The sequence below is a fragment of the Denticeps clupeoides genome, chromosome 4 (assembly GCF_900700375.1).
Source record: "Denticeps clupeoides chromosome 4, fDenClu1.1, whole genome shotgun sequence".
NCBI classification, from domain to species: domain Eukaryota; kingdom Metazoa; phylum Chordata; class Actinopteri; order Clupeiformes; family Denticipitidae; genus Denticeps; species Denticeps clupeoides.
The window spans coordinates 24,879,095-24,887,506 of record NC_041710.1 but is presented as its reverse complement, the minus strand read 5'-3'; the positions used below and the strand labels follow the sequence as shown (position 1 = coordinate 24,887,506).

At 43.5% G+C, this 8,412-nt stretch overlaps 1 pseudogene; it reads left to right on the top strand.

The window, feature by feature from the left end:
• The first annotated feature begins 1,625 nt into the window (after window positions 1–1,625).
• The window catches only part of LOC114787582 (sorbin and SH3 domain-containing protein 2-like), a 44,006-nt pseudogene continuing 37,219 nt past the window's right edge, over window positions 1,626–8,412 (top strand).

The window sequence follows — 8,412 nt, the reverse complement described above, 5'->3', positions numbered from 1 at the left end:
GTTGAGCGGTTGGCCTGCTGATTTCAGCGCCATTTGGATTCAGTGCAGTGTTTGGGTTTGTTGAGGGAGTCTGAACATTGGCTATGACTTTGTTACTGTCAAAACTCATACCTTTTTAATAAAATGAGCCACAACAATATCAATGTTATTATTAGTGTTGTTCTCCGACCCAAACCCGTTACGACACGAAGCAACAAACAGCAGAAAAACGCCTGGTTCAGACGTCCATGACATCAGCTGAGCGCCGGACCGAACACAGATCGTTTTCCTGCTCATTGGAGAAAATCTAAATCCACTTTCATACTGAACGCAGCACGCTTTGCACTCAGCACAAGGCTCAGTGCAAACAAATATGCATTGTTTTCTCAACTGCCGGTAAGACAATAATGTCGTGTTGTAGATCTCATCACTATGGATGGGGTCAATAAAATTTTTGGAACATTTTGTCCTGCTGTATACTGCTTTTTTCTGATTGGATATTGTCTAGGCCCTTTCTCTTTATTTTCGGCTGATGGGCTCTAGGACCCTGCGGAGATTGCTGTTTTAGCATTGCTGTTGCTGGAAACCAGATGGAAAGAGAACACTTTGATATTCAATTCCATATCAATTTCTTACTCTTAATTGGAAACCATAGTAAAAACGGATTCACATTTACAGCCTAAATGACTGCAAATAAATTGTGCCTAACTGGCAAATTGTTGCAAAAATGCATGGACTCTATATTTACCACTTACAAAACAATCAAGCATTCAGAGGACTCATTTATTTGCAGTTGAAAATGAATGCTTACTTTAATGCTGCTATTGAGAATTGGACCTGGTAAATCATTTTGTCATTTGTAAGACAAAATAAATGTGCTCTAATGTATTCCTTAACCATATTTGTAGATGTTTCATCTAGTTTATCACAAGCATGTGTTTTGAAAAGCAATAATTAAATAGTAAACCAGATCTTATTCCAATTAGCAACTGCTAGACAAAGATTAAGCACAATGCATACGTATTTTTAATGCTGGACTATAATCCAACCTTTATAATGCAACCTTTACCCCCTGTGTACATTTATTTCTTTGTGTGTGTGTGTGTGTGTGTGTGTGTGTGTGTGTGTGTGTGTGTGTGTAATGCTGTGCCTACCTATATTGGGCCCCCAGGGGCCGTGTTTTACAGTAGCTGCACCGCTGCCACTGCAGATGACCAGCCCCTGACGCCCAGCTGCTAATACAGCAACTGAGGTCACTGCCTGAGCATTCGGTCAGCATGCTCTGTGTGTCACTGTGTGTGTTCTTATAATTATATCTCAATGAGGACCAAGACGTATTTACTAAAGATAATAAATTTATCATAAAACAAGGTTAGGAACATGGTTAGGCCTGTTACGTATTTCTTAAAGAAAAACAGCGTGTGTGTGTTTTCACCAGGTTGTTTATCGGGCTAGAGGCATGTGTGTCTCTCACATATCTGCACCACTGGCATAGCTTTTTTTTTTCTTGGATAGGGAGAGAAGGGAGGAATGGACCCTGTCACTTAAGCCCCCTCCCCATACACACACTCATGCACACTAGTATACCTCTGAAAATAGACCTGTCCAATCACTCTGCCATCTCTCACTCTCTTGTCTGTCTCTCCCTTTCCTTCTTTCTCACCCACGTCTTCCCGGGGACAGCTCTCTAAAATCAAGCTAAGGTGGAACCCAAAGAGGAAACACTGATCTCGGACCTGACTGATGCACCTCTCTCCTGAAGACCTTTTAGGATTTTATGAAGGTAAGAAAACTTCCAATTTGTATTTTATATTCTGATTACGATGAACTGACAACATAGATTACAGGCTATATTTTCATAGCTTTGGTCTTCATGTAGAACCCAGGGAAACTGTTTTTTTTTTCTCATGCATTTGAGGAGTTGCTAGCTTGATTAGTGATCATTTAGCCATTTGACATGATAACATCCATTTGTCACAGAATGTATATAAAATAATACTTTCCTTTGCATGCAAAAGAAAGAGACTTGTACAGCTCAACGACAGACTTGTACAAAAAAAACTTTCCCGCAAAATAATACCCCTGTTCTAGGTCTGTGTAGGGACAGATGTCAGAGAACCAAGTTTAAATTCCCAGCCAGTTTAACCATAGCCAGGGATATTTTGGATGTAAGATCCAGAAGTATCGTAGCTGGGGGATGCACTGTGACCGCCTGGGTTTTATAGGGCTTCAAAGTTCCTCTCTGCTTGCGGTCTGAGCAGAAGCTTCTTGAAAGTGACAGTCGCGCCCCCACCACCCTGTTGTATGTTCCCATGTGCCTCCTGCTTCACTGCACTCACACTGCGGCTCAATTCAGTCGATTGAGTTGAGCCGTAAGTCCAGAGACACTTCAGCTGGGGGGACATTCACAATGTCCTACTGCAGGATTTGTGGTGGGGGTTTCACAAAAAGATTGTTGTTCAAAGAGCCATTTATTGTCAAAGTGTATTTAAATGTTTTTACTAAATAACGTTTTTAACTAAAAGTTATTATTTTATTGAATAAAAGTTTAAGATCAACAATTTATTGTAGTGTTTCATTGTTTTATAGTGTAAATATTGTCTAACTGGTCTTATTTCCGGTTTGCATATTCTCAGCCTTATACTTGCACACCGTTAGGATTTATGCTGGATGTTAGACGAGTGTTAGATGGATTGTTATTAGCTGGGTGTGTTTTAATACTGTATCTCTTTGCGCTTGGCTACAGCTTTTTGAAGCGTTGTTGAGTATACCTCAGGGTTATACAAGTAACTGGACTTGCTAGTGATTTGATCAAACTGATAATGAGTGAACTACGGAAGTTTTTTTTTTTTTGCATCTCTGGTTAATTTCGAGACTTTCTCTCCTTCCATTCTTTCTTTCTGTGTGAGGGTGAGGCAGCTAATACTCGGCCATTTGAATGATGACTTGAAATGATATGTCACTTAAACTTATTATAAAAGCCACTGCCCCAGTAGGACAGTCAGCGGTGTGATATGTGAGTTGACTGTGTCACGGGCTCTTCGTTTCTGTTCTTCTCATCTTCCTCATTCCTCCGTTGTTTGCTCTCATTAGTGAAAGTGCTCAGACTAACACAAGGACAAAGAGCTCAAAAGGCGGCTCTGCACAGGCTTTACTGGAAACGCACACACACGTCTCTTGGGTTACAGCACGTTGCAAGAATGTGAAACTGGGCGCACATAAGAATGCGATACTCTTTTCATTCACACACACATGCACACTAACACACCCTGGACAGACAAAAGCAGGTCCTAATGAGTGTAGCTGTGGCCGCAGAGGAGCGCTGTGCCGTTGTCCACATTCAGGAGCCCGGTGGGGGGCGAGGAATCTTGGGCCGCCACAGTTAAAACCCTTCAGCTCGGTTTCGGCTCGATGCTGCCAACGTAAATGGATGGAATTGTGTAAAGCGGTGGGCCGCGTTCCTCAAGCTGCTCTTTAAAGTTTCACTCCAGCTTCTGCTGAAACTGCTCTAAATGGCTGCCTGAAAAACAAACACGTTTAAATAGACTCATGTCACATTGTGTCCCTTGAGTCAAACCCGTGGTGACAGAAAGGGTACACGATATGTTTTTCTTTATTTAACATGGTCAGAAAACCGATGCTTAATTTTTGTATTCTGAATACATATTGCCATTGCAAGGGTTGCACTTCATACCATCTGCATATTTACGGTCTCTTCATTGCTTTTTTGTATTCACCTAACAGTCTTAACCCTAAAGGTTATGAATTGGTGAGTCTAAATAAAGATCCTCAGAAACAACTACATCAAACAAACATGCATGTGTCTCCAAGGCTAAACATCCCATTAGCAAGCTGCTTATACCTCCTGCCCTCTAGTCTATCCCTCCTACACCCTTTACGTGGGCCGCGGAAAATGTCAGACCTTTTAGAAATGGTCCTCGAGTTCATTCAGAGAGCTTCCAGGAAAGGGAAAGAGGCTGCAGAGTTTACTCCTGCCGTGTAGTCATCGACGTTTGAGTTTTTGGCACTTAGAAGGCCAACTGGCAAAAGCAGCTCCTCTCTAGCAGTGTCCTGAGGTGACGCCCGCAACACCTTTCATACATAACATGTGTTATACTCTAGCTCGCCCAATCATAATGCTTCAAATGAAGCTCAGTTTTGGCTTACACCTGGGTCTGTTACGTATTGACAGCAGCAGGAAATAGGATGAATCACAGCACAATTTCCTGTTTTGGTGACATTGTAAGTGTGATTGCATTTCCTTGTTCTCTTAAATTTGTTTTTGGCTGCTTGCCTTTTGGAGATGTAATGCATTTGTTGAAGTACTGAAATTTGGCTTGTTTGCGGGCTGTCAAAAACATAGGCAGAGGGTGAACTGTGACAATAAAATGTGATATTACATATTGTATAATTTATTAGATTATGCAGGATATAATATAAATTATGTGATTTATTTATTGGTGGCACCCACACTCTGCTCCACCTTTATTGGCTGCCCACTGCTCACTATGTACTCTGCATTACATGCAGAGGGCACATTTCGTTGTGTGCACCGTGTGCTGTGCTACTGTGTATCACAATGACAATCACTTCACTTTCACTTCTTTAACTTCTAGTTGTGCACGCATTGTTAGGGATACATCATTTGATTTACATTTACATTAGATTTAAGGCATTTGGCAGACACCCTTATCCAGAGCTACTTGCTTTCATGTTACCATCGATGAAGTGATCAAGATTGTATTCATAGTTGAACCGAAGGTTCATTAGGACCCCAACTATGAATAAAATCTTTTTATTCACTCTGTTGTAGTTTCTATTCATAAATCAGACAATAAGAAGGTTACAAGTTCATCTAAATATTCGCTAAAGACTGAGCTGTTCTGACCTCGAGGGGAAGTTCATTCCACCACCGAGGGGCCAAGACGGAGAAGAGTCTAGATGAATGTCTTCCTTTTACCTTCAGAGATGGAGGGACCAGGCGAGCAGTACTGGAGGCTCGGAGTATACGAGGTGCAGTGTGAGGTGTAATAAGGGCTGTGAAGTAGGATGATGCTACTCCAAGTTTGGCTTTGTAGGCCAGCATCAGTATTTTGAACCTGATGCGTGCAGCTACTGGGAGCCAGTGAAGGGAACGTAGCAGAGGGGCGGTGTGGGAGAATTCTGGAAGGTTGAAGTTCAGTCGAGCTGCTGCATTTTGTATTAGTTGTAGAGGTCGGATGGTTCATAGTGGTAGACCAGCTAGAAGGGAGTTACAGTAGTCCAGTCTTGAGATTACTAAGGACTGAACCAGTATCTGGGTGGCCTGGGTTGACAGATAAGGGCGGATTTGTCTGATATTGTAGAGAAGGAATCTACATGAGCGGGAAAGGTTGCTGATGTGAGTTGAGAAGGAGAGTTGGTTGTCTATTGTTACTCCAAGGTTGTGGGCTGTTGTAGAAGAAGAGAGCTGTGAGTTGTCCAGGTAAATAGCAAGATCCTGGTGTAGTGAAGAATCTGCTGGAATGAATATTAGTTCAGTTTTAGTGGGATTGAGTTTGAGATGATGGGTTGCCATCCAACATGATATATCAGTTGATGATATAACCTCCTGACATATTAGCAACCTGACATATAAATTATTATTTGTATATTGTTAAGTGGAACATCCTAAAGTAGTTTGGGACGGTTTGGGGACAGGCGAGAGTGAAATACTGCTGATATCACAAATCCTATTGCTCCAACTCGTTCCACACAAAGCCAGACCTCAGCACTCCTGCAGACAGACAGGGGACATGGACGAAAGCACAGGCCACTAGCACGCAGTGTCATGTTGACAAGCAGAGAAGCAGAGGGACAGACTCTTTGTTGCAGCAATATTCAGAATTAAAAGAGAAGGCAGAGGAGGTCTAGACGTTCACATCCACAGAACTACTGAGTCAGAGAGAAAAGTGCTGAGACAGAGAAAGATGGAAGATAAGCACATTGATCAAAAAAGTTGAACAAACAGATGTGGTGAGACATTTGTTTGAGGTGAAGACACCAGAAACAGGGCCGGGGGACATGAAAAGCCAGAGTGAGACTTATGAAAAGGAATAAAACCCCAGCTGATACGGATGCCGCTGACAAAATCACATCCCTGTCTGAAAAACTTTTTTGACCATAATGGGAAGCATTGTGCAGTGGCAATATTTGTTCTCTCCCGTCAACCGCACCAAGTCATTACAGATCAGGGCTTTCAAATGGTGGCACATCGCCACCATGGCAGCATAAGACCAAACCAGAATTCTTTGGCCAGGATTAAAGTCTCCCATGGATCTCTTGTGTTTTGCTCCCCCCCAGGTGGGGGTGAATTCATTGTGTCCGCAGACAGAATAGAAGCCTGTACTTTTTAACTGTAATCCCTGATAAGTCTCACTTGTGTGCGTCTGCTCCTCTGTGTGGCGTCCTTGTTGTATTTCTTCTACCCTGGGACGTGCTGTTGCACATTTCGGGGGGATTTTTCCTGTCGGTTCATAAAAAGGGGGCTGCGTACAGTGCTGTATTCGCCACGGATGGGTCAAACAGTGTGTGGGTGCTTTCCACATTGCTGTGAACGGCAGTAATTACTTCCAATTAGCATGGAACTCTAATCATGCTTTAGTCGTGGCAAGTGACTAAAGCACTTCCTCTCGCTAATGCCAGTGTCCCCAAAGGAACTCCCGTAGCTTATATAACACAGTTTTAAACAGCAGCACAATTCAGTACAAGCCTATTCTTTCTTTCTTCTGTCCTTCTTCCACTCTTCCTCCTTCCTCTCAGTATGCCTGGAGGGGAGAATGTTGCAGTCACCGCCTTTCGGGGGGGGGGGGGAAGATGCAGGTTCCTAAAACATAATTACAGGAGCCACGCTCACCCTCGGTGGTGCTCAGCGCTCATTATGCTTAGTGTGCCAGGCAAACAGACCGGCTTTGTGCTGCAGTGAGGGCACGCTATGGGCTCACCACAATGCCCTCTACATGTGTACTCACAGAAGAAGTGTCACAGGGACACGAGGTTACTGCGGGCCGGGTGTCGAGCAGATTGATCAGCGACACCATAACACCAAGGCCTCTCCAAGTAAAGCTTTTATTTTTTTCACACTTCACATGAACTGGTTTTGTCAGAGCCGAGGACAGAAGACGCTCGAGCAGGACCCATTGGCCTTGGGGCAGCAGCAGGAACACAGACGCTTGGGGAAGTGCTGGGTGGCCGCGCAGGATGCGAGGCAGAAGAGTAATCCGGGGACAACGGAGGGTTAACAACAATGAGCTTGTGGGAAACAAGATGGCGGCCGGATGTTTACATGCCACACCGACACCAGCTGCGTTCCGCTTGCGGGTCGGCAGGCCCGTGGGCAGCGGTGGAACGGCGGCCGTGACAGATTCATAATTTTGCAGTTTTTGGGCAACCTGAACACTGATTTGAAAGCTTCCTGCACATGTTCAGGGAAAATGGACACAGTAAGCAAGAATGCAAGCTGAGTCAGTCAGCAGCTTAAAATGAACACAGCCTACAGACTAATGTCTGTTTGCATTTGTTGACAAGTGCTTATGACTGTTACACACAAGACAGTGGTTTAATTTTTTAGGGCAGTGATTGAGATTGATGTTTTTGTCCTGCCATATAAGGCATCATGTCATTTTGAATTTGGCATTTCTTTAAAAATTGGTTGCAGAGAACAAGTACTGGGGAACATATGACATAGTACAAATAGGAACATAGTACATATTGCATTTTTAGGAACATAATACATTTTTATCATTGTGATACACAGCATAGCACAACACATGGTGCACAAAATGTGTCCTCTGCTTTTAACCCATCACCCTTAATCAGCAGTGGGCAGCCATGAAAGAGGCTCGGGGGGCAGTGTGTGGGGACGGGTATCTTGCTCAAGGGGACCTCTGTGGCACCTTGATGCTTTGGGATTTGAACAAGCACACCTTTGGTTACAAGTCCACTTCCTTACCTGATAGGCCACCATGGCCTCTAGATGAACTTGCATTGAAACAATAAGGTATCTGGCAAGGAAGTAGGATAAGGAAGCAGGGTCCATGGGAGTTGACAATCATCACTATGGGCTAACTCCATTTTAATTTCTGTCAATTCTGATGACACTCTTCATGTGACATTACCAAACATGTCTGTTAGAGCACATTGAAAATTGGTCTCTCAATCTTGAACCTTCCTTCTATGCTGCTGAGCAGAATGCTCAAGAAAAGAAAGGGCTAAATAGTCAGTGTAAGAACACATCCATCCTCATGTTCTTATTTGGCTCCTCAGTGGCCTCCTTTGCTCCACACAAAGTCTGTGGTCTCCAAATATTTCCCACAAATATGTCCCATGAAATAAATTGGCTGATATTCAGTAGTCGGCAAGCGAGGAAAGAAAACAAATCCTGCCCGTTTTTCTTGGACGCTTCTCAGAGCATCT